The sequence below is a fragment of the Piliocolobus tephrosceles genome, chromosome 1, assembly GCF_002776525.5.
Source record: "Piliocolobus tephrosceles isolate RC106 chromosome 1, ASM277652v3, whole genome shotgun sequence".
NCBI lineage: Eukaryota > Metazoa > Chordata > Mammalia > Primates > Cercopithecidae > Piliocolobus > Piliocolobus tephrosceles.
In genome coordinates this window covers 35099158-35120733 of record NC_045434.1, presented here as the reverse complement: position 1 = coordinate 35120733, position 21576 = coordinate 35099158, and the positions used below count along the sequence as shown (strand labels likewise).

The 21576-nt window shown below is 49.4% G+C and overlaps 1 long non-coding RNA gene across 5 annotated transcripts in view; it reads left to right on the top strand.

Moving 5' to 3' along the window:
- LOC111555315 overlaps nt 1–7577 on the top strand; it is a 52849-nt gene extending 45272 nt beyond the window's left edge. Inside the window, exons 8-10 of one of the 5 annotated variants that reach the window (XR_002735498.2) lie at nt 1153–1396; nt 5804–5926; nt 6301–7577. This is a non-coding gene — a long non-coding RNA (uncharacterized LOC111555315). The remainder of the gene's footprint in view (nt 1–1152; nt 1397–5803; nt 5927–6300) is intronic. The other 4 variants (XR_002735496.2, XR_002735492.2, XR_002735495.2 and 1 more) reach the window with 4 other exon arrangements.
- The last annotated feature ends 13999 nt before the right edge of the window (nt 7578–21576 follow it).

Here is a 21576-nt window from a genome sequence, read left to right as displayed (position 1 = left end):
ATCCGCTGCATGGGATTAGGCTACAAACTTCAGTGGCAGGACAATTCGTGGTTAAGGAACTTAAACCCTTATGGAGAAAAACAGACAGTTGGCAGTTGAGACAAGAGATAAGCTAGAAAAACTTCTGTAAACACTCATATAACCAGGACACCACGCAGAATACACCACACAGAATAAAGACAACGTCTGTGATATTTGCTCATTTTATTAATTTCCATTAGAATTTGTAGACAATGGAATCTTCCTTCCCTGTATTTTAAAGGAAATGCTTGTCAATGAATTTTGCTTTGCCCCTGTATTATAAACATGAAGGTACTGTCCTTGATTTTTAAACTCAGAATGGTTAGCTGTTGCTGTGTTCACAGGTCCCACAGCTGCAGTGTCACCTGGGGAAATGGTAACTTGGATGTTTGCACAGAAAACATGGAGTTGTCCTCTTGCCAGAGGCACAGAGTCCTTTCTGCTTCTGATCTTTGGGCCAAAGCTTGCACCATCTCTGCTTGCCCCATCTCTGATCCCACCACAGTTAGTTCCAAGGCCAGAGTCAGCTCCCTGTAACTTCCACAGAAGCATCTAATGGACAAGACTTCAGCCTGTACTCATCTCTGTGGAAGGAGGCGGATGCCACGACTGCTTACCCTTTTCACTCACCTAATTCTCATCTTCCTATAATCTGGTCCCCACAGAGTAGTCAGAGTAATAATTGGAAAGTATAAATCAGTCTTATCATGTCCCTACTTAAGATCTTCCAATGACTTCCCATTCTCCTTGGAAGAGAATCCAAGCATTTGGCCATGCCTAAACGGCCCACGTGGCCTGACCTCTGTGACTTCTTCATCTTCCTCTCCTACTTTTCTTCCTCTTCTCCTGCTCAGTGATATTGGCACCCTCTTGCTCCTCATCCAGCACATCAGGGTCCTTCCTGCCCCAGGGCCTTTGTACTTGTTCCTTCTGGAGCATCCTCCCCACCCAGTGCTTCCCATCGCTGGCTCCTTCCCGGGTCAGATGTCCTGACCTCAGAGAGGCCTTCCCTAACCACCTCTTTAAACGGCCCCTTTTCTTCTCTCACACTTAATCTCTTTACCTTGCTTTATTTTCTCAGCACAAATCGCCATCTGCAACTCTTGCAATTATTTATCTGTGTGTTTACAGACTGTCTTCTCTGACTAGAATGTCAACTCCCAGAGGCCAGGAACCTGCTCTCCTTGTTCATGGGTGTGTCCCCAGGACCCAGCCCAGTGCCTGGCACACAATTAGCACTCAACAAGGGCATACTGTGAACAAATGTATCCAGACCTTGAGGTGAGGTGGCTTAGGAGGGCTGGGCCTTGGAAGTGGCACATCCACCTGGAGGCACTTGGATCAATGAGATGACCAGACCTTGTGGCTTGGACAGGTGAGCAACACTTCCTGGTGAAGGTGTAGGCAGTAGCCACCAATAGTGGGGCCTCTGCTCTGTCACCTTTCCAATCTCTTGTCTCCTTCCAATCCATATCTGACGCCCACTCTCCACCTTTCTCAGAATACTTTCTCATTTAAACCTATTTTCTTTACCTTTTTGGTTTTATGATGTTGTGATGTCGTTCATATAATTTAGAATATGCCATTACTTTACTTGCAGTTGGGAAAGCTACTAGATCCTAAACTCCCTTCTAATACAGAGAGAGAGTCACCTTCAATATTGCCAAAAGTTAGAAGCACTTTTCTTTTTGGCTATTTATGAGCCTTGTACAATTACTAGTTAGATGAGTTTACCGTAAAATATCTTTAAAAGGATAAAATATACTTACATGATTCCTTTATGAAACAGCTCACAAATCATGTAAAAATGAACTGTTCCAGGGAAAATAAGCTGGCACTTAGATCCTTAACCAATTTTCTTTTGTGTTTGCATACACGTCTGTCTGCAATATTATAAAGTTCACTCAATTGCCCTCCTGCAACATCAGATTCTTAATTAAATGAACACCCCTGCTACAATTCTCTGATAAATAAAATAGCATTTCCACATGAATTAAAAATGCCAACTTGTTAATAGCGTCCCTGAGGTTTTGTTACAAAATCATCACTCTTTCTTGTCATTGTTCAGGCATAAAAAGACCATATTACAATCTGGAAATAAGAATGTTCTTCAGGCAATTGATTCTCAAGTGCAGACTTAATATTCCATAAGACAGCTTTCCCCCTCATTCCTATTATAATACATGACAACAGTTAATTGCTTAGAAACGTTTCTCTTATTGTTTTATTTTATTGAAACTCACCAAATTCAGATGAGCTGGAAGAGGAAGCTGGCCTGAACTGATTTGAGAAGTTACATTAAAAAATACTAGGTAGCAAACTTCTTAGAGGTAGACAGCCTGTTGTACCTGTCTTTGCTTTCCTAGCATTTAGCTAGGTAATTCGGGCAAGGTACTTGGAGGCCTTCATTTTCCTTCTCTATAAAATGGTCATAATCCTAGGCCTGTTGTGAAGACTAAATGCTTGGAACTGAGGAACTAGCATGTAATAAACACCTCACAAATGTTACTGGCTTAAAACGACTCAGTAATTATTATCTGCCACTCAGGCTGGAGTGCAGTGGCTGATCTCGGCTCACTAATCTCTGCCTCCCAGGTTCAAGCAATTCTCCTGCCTCAGCCTCCCAAGTAGCTGGGATTACAGGCACATGCCACCACACCCAGCTAATTTTTGTATTTTTAGTAGAGACGGGGTTTCACCATGTTGGCCAGGCTGTCTCGAACTCCTGACCTCAGGTGATCCACCCACCTCGGCCTCCTAAGGTGCTGGGATTACAGGCGTGAGCCACCATGCCTGGCTTTCAACAACTTAAAATGCTCCCCAAGACTTTCCAAGAAGAGATCCTTTTCCAAGAAGAGATCATCCTTCAAAGAATGGATGATTCATTTATAATTCACAGCCCCACTTGCATACCAACAATTATTCTGGTTATTCAGCCCTTTAAAGAGCTGATTTCTTAATTAAACCTAACATTCCCTTTGCACTTGTTTGTCCTTCGAATTTTCTTAGTAAAGAGTTTCTTTTAAGCAGTGCAGACAAGCGCTCCAATCTAGCCTAACCAAGTACATTTACTCATATATTAAATGAGTGGCATCTACAAGAATGATGCTATGCTGTTTTTTTGTTGTTGTTGCTATTTTTGTTTGTTTGTTTGTTTGTTTTGAGATGGAGTCTCGCTCTGTCTCCAGGCTGGAGTGCAGTGGCACCATCTCAGCTCACTACAAACTCCGCCTCTTGGGTTCAAGCGATTCTTCTGCCTCAGCCTCCCCAGTAGCTAGGACTATAGGCGCAGCTAATTTTTGTATTTATCCTGTGTTTTAAAGCAATAGAACAATACCAAGAATGGTCACCACAAATAATGCACTCTTGTTTTTGAGGAGGAACCTTGGTATATTCAGTTCGATGTCAGCCGCCTTCCTCTCCTAATCACCCCCCTTGGCCTTATACTCCCTTGTTTAAATTAACGCATTCTTGGAATAGAGTCTTTTAATTCATTACAGGGACCTGCAGTTTGCACTTTGTTTTTCACAATTTATCCAGAAAGTCCTCATGGTTTTGTTTTTAAGCTTAGCTAGGCATTTCATTATTTTGGTGACTTGTTTCTTGGCACCACATAGGTGACAGCAAGATGATAATTAAACAGGGCTTTGAGGGATTGAGTGGGCCAAGACATACCCAGGCTGCCTGGAACATGTGTGGGGCCTGGAACAAGAGACCCAACAGAAGCCCACATTCCTTATGCTGGGAGGCATCTCCTCACCCCTGCCACTCCAGCCAGGTGACCTCTGCCCACCAGGGGCCTCCAGCACTGCCACCATCTGCTGGCATTACCTTTTACATCCTGCAGAGGAACACGAGGCTGGGGAGTCCAGTTCAAATGCAGAATTTGTGGCCTCTCTGGAACTCCACACTACATGTAGTGGCACAAGGTGATAGTCCCTGGTGCCCAGCCTATAGCCCAGCCCCCTTCTCTTCCCACCAGGCTCTGGTGCCATGAAAGCTCTTCCATACAGGCATGTGGACACCCCAGCTCCACAGCAGAGCTCTGTCAGAACCCTGCAAATAGCTGCCCCTTGGCCATTCCAATGAAATAGGAGTGTGCACAATGCTGTGGTTTGAATGTCCAAAACTCATGCTGAAACTGAATCCCCAGTGCAACAGTATTAAGAGGTGGGGCCTTTAGGGAGTGATTAGCACCTTATAAAAGGAATTGAGGGAGTGAGTTTGGACACTTTCTGCCCTTCCGTCTTTTCTGTCATTCAAGAACATACATTCATCCCTTTTGGAAGATCCAGCACTGAGGCACCATTTTGGTTTTTTGTTTGTTTGTCTTTCGAGACAGAGTCTTGCTCTGTTGCCCAGGCTAGAGTGCAGTGGTGCAATCTTGGCTCACTGCAAACTCTGTCTCCCAGGTTCAAGCAATTCTCCTGCCTCAGCCTCCCAAGTAGCTGGAATTACAGTCATGTATCACCATGCTCGGCTTATTTTTTGTATTTTTAGTAGCGATGGGGTTTTGCCATGTTGGCCAGCCTGGTCTCAAGCTCCTGACTTCAGGTGATCTGCCCGCCTCAGCTTCCCAAAGTGCTGGGATTATAGGTATCAGCCACCGTGCCCAGCCCCAAGGCACCATTTTGGAAGCAGAGAGCAGCCCTTGCCAGACACCAAACCAGCTGGTACCTTGATCTTGGATTTCCCAGCCCCCAGAACTGTGAGAAATAAATGTCTATTGTTTATACATTTGCCAGTCTCAGGTATTCTGTTATAGCAGCAGGACTAAGACCATTCCATGGAAATACAGGTGTGCATACCGACAACACAGTCCACTCAGGGAGGACAAACCCAGCAAGCGACTTATGAAGCCCTAGCTACGTAGAGAATGTTCTAGAAGGATGGCCTATGGGCTTGGCCCTTGAAATTGCTCTCCCAAGGCTGGGATTCCTCTTACCTGGGTCTGAAGGCAATGCCTACTAGGTCTGTTCATTCTTCTCATTGAAAAAGCAGCTCCTGCCCCCAATCTGTGTGGTGAAGAAGGGAGTGCAGTCAAATGTAAGAGGGTGGGTTATTTAAAACACTATGGTATATTCTCTACATTAGAAAAACCTCAGATGGGCTGGGTGCAGTGGCTCACGCTTATAATCCCAGCACTTTGGGAGGCCGAGTTGGGTGGATCACTTGAGGTCAGGAATTCAAGACCAGCCTGGCCAACAGGGTGAAACCTGGTCTCTACTAAAAATACCAAAATTAGCCGGGCATGGTGGCATGCGCCTGTAGTCCCAGCTACTCGGGAGGCTCAGGCAGGAGAATTGCTTGAACCAGGGAAGCAGAGGTTGCATTGAGCCAATATCACACCATTAGACTTCAGCCTGGGCATCGCAGCAAGACTCCATTGCCAAAAAAAAAAAAAGAAGAAGAAGAAAAACCTCAGATGACATCAGCAAACAGAGAAAGCTGAGATTCTAGTGTTGCTCGTGAGCTTACCTAGAGGAGGCCGGACCGAAACCAGGTCTCAAATGCAGTAGGGATATGCATCTGCTGTTTTTTTAAAAATATTTTTTAAAGTATATTTTTAAAATACAGACAGGGTCTCACTTTGTTCCTCAGGCTGGTATCAAACTCCTGACCTCAAGCAATCCTCCTGCCTCCTCCTTCCAAACTGCTGCCATTACAGGGATGAGCCATTGCGCCCAGCCCATTATAGTTTTTATTAGAATTTATGATAAACTTTTCATTTCATGGCATTGTCAATTATATCAGGTATTTTCTTGGTCATTTTTTCTTTAAGTTTTTGTCTGGAAACCTGCTCTCGGGAGACCTCAGTTTTCTGCCCACCTGCTTTGTGTGTGGCTCTCCAACTAAAGACAAGCCCCTTAAAGATCACCACTCCCATGCCTTGCCTCTACCACAGGTACTTGAACGGCTTCTAAAACTTTTAGATCATCTCTGCCATATTCAAGGGCCATGGAAGTTTCAGAAGTTTCCAAAGCAAAATGTTTTGTCTGAAACAAGTTGCTTTGGACTTTATCTACACGATACAGGCACTTTCCTCTGGGCCCCATAATTGTCCCCTCAGTCATTTGCTTGGTGTTATGACATATAACAAATCACAGTGGGAAGGCCTTAGTTTTCTCTTTGTCAGCATTCTGGGATGCCCTGGGGGTAACAGGAAATGCACCCACAGGTCCATGCAGCTGTCTTGTAGGTACTTTTCTTACCTGTGGGCCAGATCCTGTCCTATGCAATGTTGATGTTTGTAACTGTAGAGTTTATTTTTTGGTTTAGGGCATGAAATAATTGGCTTATGAGCACCCGAATTGAAGCAGAGAAGGTGGGGACACATTTCTTGGCCCTTTGATGAACAAACTGAAGATCACTGTTCTGGCTTTCCAACTGCAGAAGCTGAGATGTGGCGGGAAGAGTTGGGACTGTGCAGCCGGGCTAGCTCTCCCATGTCCCTCATCCATCCTTCATTGCCCACTCACTTGCCGAGAGCTGCTGAGGTTGAAGCACCCAGGATATCCAGGTGGGCCACATTCGGCAGGGCATTGTGACTTGGCGCCAAGTCTTTCAGCCTCCCTCCATCTCACTTTCTTTACCTGCAAATAACAGTACCGCAGACCCCTCACAAGCAGAACTGGTTCAGCTGGTGCTTGGTAGGTAGTCAAAATCAACCTTCAAGAGTCGGTGTCCTGGAGCTCAGCAGCTGTCCCGGGCCTGGAAGATGGGGTGTGCTCCTGCTCCGTCTCCTTGTGTGGTTCTGGAGTGGGGGATCTGCACAGCCTGTGGGGTCCCCAGAGAGCCTGGGGCTGCTGCAGAGCAAGTTCTCTGTTGTTGGCAAATAAAGCTATAGCAGAGATGACTCCAGTAAGCTGAGCACCCTCTGAACAAAGAAGGAAATGTATTCGCTCTTTCCTGAGGCCTATTAAATATTGGAAAAAACACTGCCAGATTTAACTTCAAAATATAATTTTTCCAGTATGGCTGGAGTGCACTCTCCGGCCATCCAGAGGCTTCTAAATGCATTGGGGGCTTAGTTACGACCCTCACCAAGTTGTCTTGTCTCACCTGGAACCCACTGGCCCTCACAGAGTTGAGAGAATATTCATTTTCTTGAACTCTTATCAACGACAGTTTCTCGCTTGCCATGATTCCATGGAACTGGGCAGCCCGCATCTCAGAGATAGGAAGTCAGAGAAATTCTATACATAGGCTGTATTTGCTGAGAAGACAAAGAGACTATTTTCCATTTCTCACTTTTCTCTCAAAGTGCAAAAACAACGGGCCTGTCTGGCCTAGTCACTGCTTTCTGTCTCTGAAGTGTTGCAGGCGCCAGCACCAGCCTTCCTCCTCATTAACGTTCCATGATGACTCCTTCCAGGTGCTGGGGATCCAGCCCACGGGGTTATTAGAGGGCAGACACCAACAGGGAAGGTGCTGTTGACTCACCCTCACAAATATCATTCCTTACATTGTCAGGACAATTACAAAACACGACTTTAAAACATGCAATAATAAAATATCAAACTGAAGACGTTCAGTATAATTAATCCGCCAATCTTATATTGTGAGAAGGTCGAGAGCCATGAGGGAAAATAAACCCTAGAGAAACGCATTGTTTTTAAATTCTTTCAATAAAGACATGTAGGCATTTTCTAATGTTTTTCCAAAAAGAACATCTACCCCTCTAATTCCACAAGAGCTATAAAGAATTAAAGAAATCGTGATGAACAGCCCTGCATCTGGAGCTCATGAAGCTCAGAGGATTGGGAATGAAGTGGTAGGTTTAGGTTCGAATCAGAACTTCTGGATTTAAGAAAACAAAACAGGCCAGGCGCAGTAGCTCACACTTGTAATCCCAGCACTTTGGGAGGCCAAGGCAGGAGGATCACCTGAGGTCAGGAGCTTGAGACCAGCCTGCCCAACATGAGAAACCCTGTCTCTACTAAGAATAAAAAAATTAGCCAGGCATGGTGGTGCATGCCTGTTAATCCCCGCTACTTGGGAGTTTGAGGCAGGAGAATCGTTTGAACCCGGGAAGCAGAGGTTGCAGTGAGCCGAGATGGAGCCACTGCACTCCAGCCTTGGCCACAGAGCGAGACTCCGTCTCAAGCAAACAAACAAACAACACAAAATGCAAATTCTGGCCAGGCATGGTGGCTCATATCTGTAATCCCAGCACCTTGCAAGGCCAAGGTAGTGTATCACTTGAGGTCAGGAGTTCAAGACCAGCCTGGCCAACATGGTGAAACCCTGTCTCTACTAAAAATACAAAAATTAGCCAGGTGTGGTGTTGTGCACCTGTAGTCCCAGCTACTCGGAAGGCTGAGGCAGGAGAATCGCCTGAACCTGGGTGACAGAGGTTGCGGTGAGCACAGACCGTGCCACTGCACCCCAACCTGAGTGACAGAGTGACTCCATTAAAAACACACACACAGATTGCAGATTCCTGGGCCCCATCCTCGCCTTTCTGAATTGGAGCCTTTCATCCTTTAAGAATGAGAGGGTGAAATCTGCATGTCATACAGATAGCCCAGGGTCTATTAATCTGATGTTGCTCCCCAGCTCCCTCCAACACCATCAGAGGGTGCACGGATTAGGCCACTGTCGAGTGCAGAGAAGGATCCTAGGTGCCACGTGGCTGTGCCAAAGCAGCAGAAACAGGTGGTGTGCCTTAAGATGCATGCTCCAAAGCTGTCCGCAAGGCCTCTGGTACAGGCTTCCAGGTCTGCGTCTCGGCTTCCCCGACAGTGTCCATGCGACACTGTCACCAGTTTCTCCTCTCACAAGCAGAAAATCAGATTCGGATTGAGCAAATGATTCCCTGCCCGGGTGTGGAAGAAGGGTCAAGTCCTAAGGATGGAGAGAGCGCCGGCTCCTGCCAGGATCCGCGAAGCTCTGGAGGAGAAGCCAAGCCACCAGGCACCCGGCGGGAGAGGAGGAGGCGGGAGGGCGACGCCCAGTGCCTGCAGGCCGGGCGGTCCACGCCTGCACACCCTATTCCCCTCCGGTTGCCCCGCCCGGGGAAGCCCCCTCCCAGACCTGCTCGCCCAGCATCTGCAAGAGAGCCGCGAGCCCTGGCCGCAGAGCTGGGGGTGGGCCGCTCACCCCAGACGGCGGCCGCAGCCCGGCCCTGACCACCGGCCGCCTGAGCCCTCCGTTCGCTCAGCTCGAGCGCCGCCACCCGCCCTTACCCCCATCCAGTCCGAGGCCAGCCCCGTGGGCTCCAAGCCTGCTCCGTGAAAAGCCTTTTCCCCAGGAGGAGAGTTACTGGAAAGCAAGAGGAAGCCGAGAAGAGGCGGCGGCCGCAGCGCGCGGGGCCGGGTGGGGGCGCGGGGCGTCCGGCCACGGACTGGGCAGCGCGGGGTCCCCTCAGCCCGGGACACGGCGCGGCGCCAGCGCCACCCAGCGGACGCAGCGGGAATTGCGCTCCCTCCCTACCGGGGGCTCCGGACACACAGACCAAGAACAACGCCTGCAGCTGAATAAACGCTCGGAACCAGGCCGCTATCGTCCCTCTGCTGGGAGTGAGTCAAGTCTCAGCAAAAGAAGAAGCCGCCTTGGCCGTAATTCCAAGAGTGCTGATGAAGACGGTGACATCTGACGTTTCAATGGCACTTTCCATTTCCCCCGGTGTGCGCGTTCCGGGCCAGTGGAGCGCTGCGCCGCCGGTGCAGGACCTGGAGGTCTGCAGGACTGTGACCAGTCGGAGTCTCGGAGTCCTGGGTTAAACATCAGTCGGGAGCATTCGTTCATTCCCTGAGCTCCCCTTGCCCTTCACCCTTCGAGGTCCCTGAAGCCGGAAGGGAGACTGCCCCGCCTCTTGCCTGCCGCCCGGGTGGCTCTCCCGGGGCCCTCATGGCCCCTCTCTCCCAGCCCTCCAAACGGTGAAGGGTTGTTTCTACTGGTGACTTCCACCTGTGGGAGCAGAGCAAGGAAGCGGGGCAGGGGAGAAGGGGAAGGTCAGGCGATTCCCCTCCTTGCGCTGCAAGCCGGGAAATAGAACACCTGCAGCCCTCCCCGGCGCCCTGCGAATAGGTGGGAGTGGGAACGCCACCGGGGCAGAGCCCCTCCAGCTGGCTGGGGTCTGCACCTCCTCGCCAGCCCGACCACCTCAAAACGGTGCTTGCCTCCCTGCTGGGGTGTAGAAGCCTCTTGGAGCACCACTTGTAGAAAATCAAGTCCCTGGAAAGAAGCAAAATTAATCCGTTTGTTTCTCTCTTTATTTTTGCTTCCCCACACTCAGTATTCACTTCATCCAAGGCTGCCCAGTGTCACCTCCCACCCAGAGGAATCTCCCCTCTCCATCCCAGGCCAACAGCCTCCGCCTTCAGCCGTGGTCCTCCACTCTGGCATTACTCTGGGCAGAGGGCTCAGGAGGGCTCAAGGAGGACCAATGACATTCAGAGTGGCCAGAGTAAAGGGAGGGAGGGGAAGTGGTGGGAGAGGCATGCAGAGGGCGTGGGGGCGGGGAGGCGGGGTGGAGGGGGGCCGGATGGGCTCTCAGCATAGCAAGGGCTGTGATGGGCTTGAGTCTGACAGGGGAGCAATGACCTGACCTACGGTTTTGAAAGATCACTCTGGCTGCCACCTGGACAGCTGGTGTGGGGAGGAGGACCATGGTAGATGCAGGGGGAGCAGTTAGGAGACCACCACAAGTGACCATGCGGCTCAGGCGAGTCTGGCAGCAATAGAGACGGGGAGAGGAGGTCAGATTTGGGATCCGTATCTGAAGGTGGAATGGACAGGAATTGCTGGTGGGCTTGGGTGTGGTGCATGAGGGAAAGAGAAATAAGCATCATTCTTAGGATTTGCCCTGAGCAACTGGAAGAATAAGAACAACAGTGGCTAATACGGTTAGCCAGACGCTCCTCTAAACACTTCACATAGTTTAAACTGTTTAGATTTCATAACACTTCTATGAACTAGGCGTTAGTACTTCCCACATTTTACAGAAGAGGCAATTGAGGCCCAGAGAGTTCAATCAGTTTGCATAAAGTCCCACCGTTCGCAAATGGAAAAGCTGGGATTTGGGCCCAGCGCTTCCCCACTGCACACTTCCCCGGCTTTACAGAAAGAAGAATGCCGTGAACTGAGCTAGATGAGCCCGGGGGAGGAATGGGGTTTTTCCGTGGGGGTGTGAATCAAGAGTTCTAGTTGGAATGAATTCAGGCTGAGGTGCCTTTTAAACATCCAAGTAGAGATATTTAGCTCAGCAGATGGATGTATGACTCAGGCCCTGGTGGCAAGGAGGAACATTTGGGGCTGGCGTGTTTAGCATGGAGAGGAGACAGGAGAAGAGGACAGAAGGCTAGGAAGTGGGATTAAGTGCTGCGCATGAATGGATGAGGACAGAAATGGATATTTTAGAGCATCCTGACAAGCCCTGGGGTGTCGGGTGAGGAGAGTGTTTAGGAGATACTGTTCTAGAGCAGTGCTTGCTTTTGTTTGAGGATTCAATAAAGTCTCTCACCTTGTTCCAGAAAAAGTACCTGTGCACACATGCAACATTTTGCATACAATTTCAGGGTGTCTGTGAGTCCCCAGAGGATACGCATGGGCCATTCTATTTCTATCAAACCTCACTTCACCCACCAGCCACAATCAAAGTTCACTGCGTCTCACAAGTCCTGACCAGACCTCTGATGTATCACCCCACCCTCTCTTTCTGCATGAGATAGGAGCCGCACTCCTCTGGAGGGTCTGAATCCAGACAGTTTGAATTGAGACAGTTTTGAACATCTATGTAGAACACAGCCCCCACCCCGCAGGTATTGCCTGTGTACATGTCTCATTTGGATATGGTTCTCCTGAGGAATAAGAGGATGAACCCACAAAGTCTTTTGCTCTCTTATTCACCTGGGAGGTGATGGGTGATGTTATTCATCAATTTCCTAGGTTTATTTGTTTTTTGTTTTTTGGGGTTTTTTTTTTTTTTGGTGTTTTTTGTTTTTGTTTATGTTTTGAGACGGAGTCTTGCTCTGTTGCCCAGGCTGGAGTGCAAGTGGCATGATCTCAGCTCACTGCAACCCCTGCCTCCTGGGTTCAAGTGATTCTCCTGCCTCAGCCTCCCAAGTAGCTGGGATTACAGGTGTGCACCACCACACCTGGCTAATTTTTGTATTTTTAGTGGAGACCGGGTTTCACCGTGTTGGCCAGGCTGGTCTCGAACTCCTGACCTCAAGTGATCCACCTTCCTCAGCCCCCCATAGTGCTGGGATTACAGGCATGAGCCACTGTGCCTGGCCTTATTTCCTAGGTTTAAAGACAAAACTAGCTCGTTCCATTGTTTCCATCAACATAATTTCTTCCCCAGTATATAATGGGCATTTGTTGCTATTGTTTTGTTTGTTTTGGCTGTCCACCTTCCAGCACCCATTCTATTTGGGAGGATTCCCCAGTGACTCTTGGCCGGAATCCATCAGCCTCTCTGGAAATGGAAGGAATGGAAGGAACCAGGTGTCCCTCTTGTCCCCGACCCCTGCAGAGCTCGCAGCCTTTCTATCCTGCCCAGCCCAGTGGGGTTTGAAGGCTCAGGTGCAGGGACAGAAGAGAACTTATTTTTGGCCATGGCAGCTAGGCCAGGAGATCATCTGTGAGAGTAGCATCCCGTGTCCTGTGGCAGCAGTCCCGGCCATGGTATCCTAACCACAGCGTGGCCACGGCTTGGCCTCGCCTGCATCTCCTGCTGCCAGCCTGCCTTGATATCTACCCATTTTCCCCATGCAGTTCTCCAGCCTTCCGACAGATTAGTTCTGCACGTGTCCCCACGTTCATTGCCTGCACGAGTCAGCCAGGTCAGCTCTGTCGCTTCCACCAAGACCTCTCACTGCAGTGGCTGTGCTGAGCTTGCAGCTGACGCCTTGCTCTGCTCTACAGTGTCAGTGCGTGGGATTCTTCTTCTGTTTGGGTTCCCTGAAGGTGGGATTCCTGGCCTGTAGGAGCATTGCTGTGTGACACGTGCCAGATCATTGCAGTTGCCTGTGAAGCTCAGAGCCCTCCATATTGAAGGAGGAAGGCTTCCCTTCCAGCAAAGTCCCGTGACTTCCAGCAAAGTCTCGTGACTTCCAGCAAAAGCAACTATGCGGCAGCCAGACCAATTACAGAGGTCACAACAGCAGCCCCTGTCCCAGTGACAATCCTGTGATTTTCTTGGCTCAAAATGAAGTTTGACAAGTCTTGTTTTATACTCTTGTCATCACTGGGATTTCTTCTGACTTTACAAGACCAACAGGAATTGGAGTCAGACTCACAGGGGAGCCTGAGAGCCCCTCCATCCCACACTGCTGTGGAAGCCATGCCTGGGTGGGGCCAGGGCCGCAGAGGGGGAAGCTGGGAGTGGCTGGGCAAGGATAGAGGCAGCTCAGCTTCCCCTAAGACTGGGGTGGCCTGAGGGGCCCCCTGCACTATGCTGGAACATACCATCCTTTCCAAGAAGGGAAAACGGCAGCTTCTGACTCGTGACTGTGTCCTCCTGCAGACAAGTGCACAGCTCATCCCCTCAGACTGTCTGAGTGCTGAGCTCACATCTCGTGGTGGGATGTGCAGCCATGTCGCTGCCCCATCCCACGGGCATGGCGGTGATTCTATTAGTGCACACTCTTTAGGGTCCTTTATGGTTAATAAAACATTGAACCACTTCCATACTGGTTGGTAAACAGCCACTGCCCTGAGCCACCCCCACCCCCAACCCAGTGGCCACCTGCCCATCATTCTCCTGGTCCTTTCCCAGGATTGTACCCACAACCCAGCAGCTAAGGGTCGTACCTGGCACAGGTTCTGGTGGGTCAGGGCCCGTGGTTAAGTATTTGGGGGTATCACCCCACCCACGAGTGTTCTCAGCACGCACTCAATCCTGCCTCTTCTCTGGTCCCCACACACTCAGCCACCCTGTCCCACCTCTTCCCACCACCAAATTAATATCGTGCTCATCCTTCTCACCTCATCCTAGCCACACCTCCTTCAGGAAACAGTCCTGAGTCCATAGCCCCCGCATCTCCCCCTCACCCCCAGAGCACTCCACCTCCCACAGATTGTACTTCCCAAATACGTCTCTCTCAAAGCTCTTTATGAGTCTTCAATATCTCCTTGGCTGGCTGGCCAACTGATTGGTTACAGAGCCTTGCCTTCTCATTGCCTGGTAGCAGATAAGTGAGGCCGGGACTCTGGGGCCAGAGGCAGAGAGGCAGAGGTCCCAGGACACACCTGAGAAGGCCGCCTGAGAAGGGAAGTTTCTGAAAGAGGCCAAGGAAGAGGGACCCCAATGCTGGGGCGCTGTGAGCAGTGCTGGGCTGGTCAGTGGTCAGAACAGATAAAGCTGGTGGGGCTCAGGCAAAGAGAAGGTCAAAGTGCGGGTCACACCTGGAGCAGAAGGAGGGCATGACGCAAGGCCAGCTCAGCCACAAACCCCGTGTTGGGGGCAGGTGCCTTCCCTCGGGGCCAAGATGGCCTGGAAGTGACCGGCTCCTGCTGGACAGGCAAAAGGTTAAGCAACACTCATCCCAGCTTCGAGCTGTCCCTCCCACCCACCTGAGTGTCAAGGAAGTTGCAGGGAGGGAGGCCTTGCTCTGTGCCACAACTAATACCTGAGAATAGAATTTGGGAAACTTGAATCACAGTTTCCCATAATGTGTTGCGATTGCTTAGAAACTACGTGTCTCCCTTCCCCCCAGTTGCCAGGGATCAGTGGCTCCTGAAGCGTTTGCTTTAAATCTCTCTGTTCCCTGCCAATTAGCCAGTTTGACTTTCTGCTGTGGCAGGGATGAAAGTCACTATTCAGCGCTAGACACGGATCCTGGGGGAGGAATCTCATTGCCGTGGAGATGGAATCTGGGCTTGGCACTGCCTGTTTAGCTGCTGGGTGTTATTTTGGGTTGACTCACAGCCCAGCATGAAGCAGGAGGCCAATCTTCGTGCACCCCACAACTTTTCCCTCCCCAGCTTTATCCAGACTGTCTTCTGCTGACCAGCTGTTCACCCTTGTACTTGATACGCGCTTGTCAAAGCCTGCAGCAAAGGAGCCCACAGCTCAGTCCAAAGCAGCCAACCTTCAGCCTACTAGGATCTTAGCCACACCCCAGACTCCCAGAGAGAAGTGACTCACGTTGGATACAGTGGCTCCAAATGACCTCAGGTGACTCACAGCAAACAGACTAAAGGTGACACCCAGTGTCTCACCTATCAACTCAATTTGTCATTTACCCAGCCATGGCTACCACCATTTCCCAGCTCATTCACCCAGCTGTTTTTAAATATGGGCACACCAGCTTAAATCCCAACCTTGCCTGTCCTAACACCACAAGTCTCAACTCTGGCCGCAGGTTAGAATCACCTGGGGAACATTCGAATCCACTGAAACCCCAGGACTCCCTCCTGCAGAGATCTCAATGTAATTGGTCCAGGATGGGCCTGGGCATCCGTATATTTTCAGAGCTCCCCAGGTGGGATTTTTGTTTGTTTGTTTTGTAGAGATGGGGTTTCCCCATCTTGCCCAGCCTGGTCTCAAACTCCTGAGTTCAAGCAATCCACCCACCTCGGCCTCCCAAAGTGCTGGGATCACAGGCGTGCGCCACTGCACCCAGCCCCCAGGTGGCTTTAATGTTCAGTGATCCTGAGAACCAGGGCTCTTCCATCCAGTTCTGTGAGGAAGGAGGATGCTGGACAGATATGCTATTTTCATATCCAATTCAGCACATCTGCAGCCTGGCTCATCCCTTCAGTAGAGGACCTTCTGGTGTGAACACTTGCTCATTTCTGACCCGAAATCTTCCATAAATGTTTCTGTATCCAACTCTTTATCTTTGGGTTTTAGTGATCTGTAAGTTTCTGCTTAATTTTCTGGACTAGGAATTGAGAGTCTCAGCTGGTGAAACACACATTACCAAAAAGCCTAGTTATGGAAAAACTGGCTGAGATGAGAAAGATCTTGTTCTTACATAATTATGGATTCTCAATCTGTTTCATTTTGTTTATATTTGTTTCTCTGGAGAAATACTTTGCTATACATCACATATATTTTTTGATCTATATATATCTTTGTTTTAGCTTTATTAACTTTAGAGACTTGAACATACACAAAAGTAGACAGGATAGTATCATGAACTACTGCAAACCTGCCCGCTCTCCTGCACCAACAATGGCTAAACCAGCCCCTTCCCCCACACCCATCAGTTTACTCCATCTTCTATTATTTTCAAATACCAGCAATCATACTATTTCATCTGTGAATGTTTTAGCAGATCACTTAAAAAGAACTTCCTGTGTATCCTAACCACCATTCTACTACACAGCAAAACTAATTAGCAATTAATTCCTAGAATTTAAATTTCCCAGTTGTCTCAGAACTGTGCTATGTGAATTATTAAAAAGAATTTGAGCCAGGCACAGTGGCTCATGCCTGTAATCCCAGCACTTTGGGAGGCCAAAGCAGGTGGATCACCTGAGGTCAGGAGTTCGAGACCAGCCTGGCCAACAGGGTGAAACCCCGTCTCTATTAAAAATACAAAACTTAGCTGGGCGTGGTGGTAAGTGCCTGTAATCGCAGTTACCTGGGAGGCTGAGGCAGGAGAATCACTTGAACACGGGAGGCAGAGGTTGCCGTGAGCCGAGATGGCGCCACTGCACTCCAGCCTGGGCAACAAGAGTAAAACTCTGTCTCAAAAAAAAAAAAAAAAGAATTTGAATCAGGGTACAAATAAGATGCAGATGTTGAAACTGGCTGACATAACTTTTTAGTCTGTTTTAGTCTATAGGTTACCCCTCCAATTTTTTTTTTTTTTTTTTTTTTTTTTTTTTTGAGATAGAGTCTTACACCGTTGCCTAGGCTGGAGTGCAATGGCTTGATCTCAGCTCACTGCAGCCACCACCTCCCGGGTTCCAGTGATTCTCCTGCCTCAGCCTCCCAGGTAACTGGATTACAGGCACTCACCACCATGCCTGGCTAATTTTTGTATTTTTAGTAGAGACGGGGTTTTACCCTGTTAGCCAGGCAGGTCTCGAACTCCTAACCTCAGGTGATCCACCCACCTTGGCCTCCCAACGTTCTAGGATTACAGGCGTGAGCCACCACGCCTGGCCTCCATGTTCCATTTTTGAGGAACTGGCAAACTGTTTTCCAAAGCAGTGTCACCATTTGACATACTCAGTTTGATAAATTTTTACACATAGTACACACCCATATCCCCGTCATGAGATCAGGAATAGGGCATCGGCACTCTAGAATCCCCCCTGTCATCCTTGCATTCTAAAAGGTAACCCTATTTTGACTTCTCTCACTCTGGATTAATTCTGATGGCCGGCATTAAGAGGTGATCCGAGGAATGCTTCCACTGGAGAATGCAGCATTAGCAAAGGCACAATGGCCGAGGCAGGGCAACCCCAGCTTTACATTCTGCAGGACAGAGACCCAGATTCTCCTGTGGTCCCACAGAGGCCTGGTGAGCCGGCAGTTCTCCTCCTCCCCTGCCCTGCTTCCTGCACAACCAGCAGAACTTTTCAAAGGAACAGCAAGCAGGTGGGCTTCTTAATTGGGATCCCCTGGGAGGTAGAGGAGGGGAACCATGTGCATGATGACTAAGTTTCTTCCTAGTGGAGGACTTTAGCATGCAGTGCCATGGGGAAACCTGGCTTGCGGTGGGAAAGGAATCTGTCCTTGCATGGCCCTGGCACAACTGTCCTCCCCGGGTCTGTTAGGCTCTGCTCACCTCCTACCGCAGGCTCTTTAGGAAAGACCCAGGTCCCCGGAGCCCAGCCCACAGCCGCTGAGGCAGGACTTTCTGAGCAAGTCTCCTGACCGCAGGGAACTGCTGTGTGGGCAATTTGGCAGCACAGTCATCTGTTCTGTGGGGCAAAATGCTAGAGAACCAGCTGGAGAACCATGCTACACAGGGAGGGCTCGCAGGTGGTGGCCCCTGGAGAGTCAGGTCTGCCACGACCCCATTACCTGGAGGCCTTTCTCCCAGCTCAGCAGTTCTCTGGCTCCCAGCCTTTTTCCTGAACTGACCTTCTCTCTCTGGCCTCACCCAAGCACATATGCAGAATGACACTGAAGTCACTCAAAACTGCTAGAGGTATTTACCCCCGATCTGAAACCCCCTACCTTTCCATCCCAGCCCCTAACTCTCAGAAGTTGCTCCTGCCAGCTCCTTTAAGAGATTGTGAGAGCACCACCCCCTACCCACCCTTGCTGGGTACTCAGGCCTTGCTTCCAAATACCATCCTCAGCACAGCCTGAAATTGTCACTCCCCTCCAGCCCACTGCCTGGGAACTTACCAATTAGAGGTTAATTTGGGTACTCATTAAAAGATGCAAACAAGCTGCGTGTAATGGCTCACACCTATAATCACAGCACTTTGGGAGGCCCAGGTGGGAGGATCACTTGAGCTCACAAGGGATTGGAGACCGGCCAGGGCAACATAGTGAAATCTCCGTCTCTACAATAAAAAATATTTTTAAATTAGCTGGGCATGTGCTTGTAGCCCCAGCTGCTCAGGAGGCTGAGGCAGGAGGATCACTTGAACCCAGGAGGTTGAGGCAGCAGTGAGCCATGATTGTGTCACTGCATTCTAGCCAGGGCAACAGAGCAAGACCCTGTTTCACACATAGTGAGACCCTGTTTCTACAAAAACATTTGTTTCACTCAAAAAAAAAAAAAAAAAAAAAAGATGTACAAACGTCCCTGAGAGGGCTGGTCTGTCACATATCAGGGTGCTTTCTTTTAACAGATTGAGCTCTACTAGCACTGAGCTGGGAAGAGCAGCAGCTGCAGACACACGAGGGCTTTGGAGCACCTCACACAATGCTGTGCTCTGCAGAGATAAGTCCTGGATCCGGGTCTGGAAAGGGAAACAGGATGATGCCAAAACCAAACCTTTTATGGTTCAGTATTTTGTATACACCAGGGCCGGGTGCAGTGGCTTCGCCTGTAATCCTGCGCTTTGGCTGAGGCTTGAGGCAGGAGGATCACTTGAGGCCAGGAGTTTGAGACCAACCTGGACAACATAGTGAGACCCTGTTTCTACAAAAACATTAAAAATTAGCCAGGTATGTTGGCATACACCTGTAGTCCCAACTACTCAGTACTTTTTTTTTTACTCAGGAGGAAAAATAATGAAATAATCATAAATATATATACCACAATGGGATTGAAACCCAGCTTCTCTTCCTCTCCAATCCTCTCGCTCCTACTTGTCTCCCTTTCTCTCTCTTCTTCTCCACACTGTCCTTCCCCTATTCCTTTTGTCTGACCCTAGAACAGAAAATAGTCTCATTCCATTTTCTCTAAAGATGTAAAAAGGTGTGTTTTTTTGTTTGTTTGTTTTGTTTTGTTTTTGTTTTTGCGGGGGAGGGGGGTGCCGCTAGCCTTGGAATCTAATCATTGTCACAGCATGATTTTAGGGAAAAACACCTCTTCCAGCGCTGTACCTGGCTCATTGCAGGTACTCAACAAATGCTAGTTAAGTAAATAAACGAATGAAAGGAAGTCCCTTTATTGTGAGTTCCAAATACCGGATTTAGGGTGTCCTTCTGGAACTGATCCGTCTGTGAGGGGCCACTGGCTTTCCTGTAGGCAGAGATCAGCAGTGTCAGTCTTCCTGAGTTCCCTGAAAATTCCAAAGACGAAGCCATGGTGGGACCGCGTGGGACGCAGGGTCTAGACTTCCAGTCTGGTCTCATTTTCTTGTTTGCATCCTTGCCGCTTTTCCTTCCGGAGAGTTCAGTGGGCAGGGACTGATGGGGCCACAGCGCCCTCTGCTGGCGAGTTCTCACAGTCGACTTTTGCCTGCCCGAGCTTATACACACAGCGCCCTTGGATTTGGAGGGTTTGGGGCAGGCTGGGAATGGGGATTTCTGGTTTTATTCCAGGCCCACTCCTTAGTGAATGTCAAGACCAAAGGTGGCTCCTGGTAATAAAATGAGTGTCAGGGTGGCTCCCAGGTAACCTACATGAGAGTAGGTTTTGCTTTTGTTTTAACAGCCTTCCTGGTCCAAGTGCCTGAGAAGCGTCGAGTGGAAATGGCTTCTTGCCCAGGCTCAGCGCTGTACCTCTGATGTCAAACTGGCTCTCTGCAGCCTGCTGCTCCCTACGTGAACAGGGAGCGTTTTCTCCAACAGCCCTGTCCATGACAGGCCTGGCTGCCACAGAGGCAGGGGATGAGCCTTCATTATGTACACGAAATGTGGCCCTTCCACAGAGGCCCGCGGGCAGCTGAAGAGGAAGCCTAAAGCCTCACTACCGGCACCAGGCCCTTTTCAGCTTTCTTTCAGGATGGCAACAGCGGATAGGGGCGTGCTCCCAGGTGGGGCAGGGAGCGGTAATGGCAGGGGAATAACCCCCAGGCTGTGGGCAGCCCCTTGTTCAGAGAGAGGCCCCCTGTTTTCCATACAGCAGACCCCATTGCTTATTGTGGTGACTTCAGTGTGTCCTGGGCTCACGCAGGAAGTATTGTGAAAATGCAGATTCTGATTCAGTAGGTCTGGGATAGAGCCTGAGATGCTGCATCTCCCACAGGCTCCCAGGCAGTGCTGCTGCTGCCAGGCCGGGGACCACATCGAGAGAAGCCAGAGTGTCGAGGAAACAGGTTCCGAAGTCAGAATGCTAGGATTCGAATTTCAGCTCTGTCACTTATCCTGTGATCTTGGACAGATTATGTTCATTACCTTCTCACTGAGTCTATTCCATCCTGTATAAAATGGCAAAAATGACAGTTTCAATGGCTTCATAGAATGACAGAGGGACTTCACAGGTTGTCATAAGTATAAAATGAAATAAATAGCCAGGCGTGGTGGCTCAAGCCTGTAATCCCAGCACTTTGGGAGGCCGAGGCAGGCGGATCACAAGGTCAGGAGTTCAAGACCAACCTGGCCAACATGGTGAAGCCCTGTCTCTACTAAAAATACAAAAATTAGCCAGGTGTGGTGGTGGGCACCTGTAATCCCAGCTACTCGGGAAGCTGAGGCAGGAGAATTGCTTGAACCCAGGAGGCGGAGGTTGCAGTGAGCAGAGATTATGCCACTGTACTCCAGCCTGGGTGACAGAGCAAGACTCTGTCTTGAAAGAAAAAAAATGAAATAAATAATATTGGAAAAGCTCTTAGCCCAGAACTCTCAGTGCCCAGTAGGTGGTAAGTCTCTTGATGTCCATGTGGCCTTTCGACAGCTGCTTATCGATCCCCTGCTATGTGCCTGGCACTGTTCTGGGCCCTGGGGTATAGCAGTGACAGAAACAAAATCTCCACGCTCACAAAGCTTACATTCTCATAGAAAAAGACAGACAATAAACAAGTAAGTAAACTGTATAGTATGTGAGTTGATGATGAGTGTGCTGGAGAGAAAAATAAAGCAGAGTAAGAAATATGAGGAATGCTGGGTCTGGGGGGCACTGAGAAGGTAACTTTGAGGTGAAGGAGCTGGCCGGCTGGAAGGCTGAGAATTCTAGTGGTGGTGGTGGCAGGGTGTTGAGAGGGGGGCAGTATTTGTAAGTGCAGAGGCCCTGAGGCAAGAGGGTATGTGCTGTATCTGAAGAAAAACAAAGAAACCAGCCTGACTAGAAAGTGCGAGTG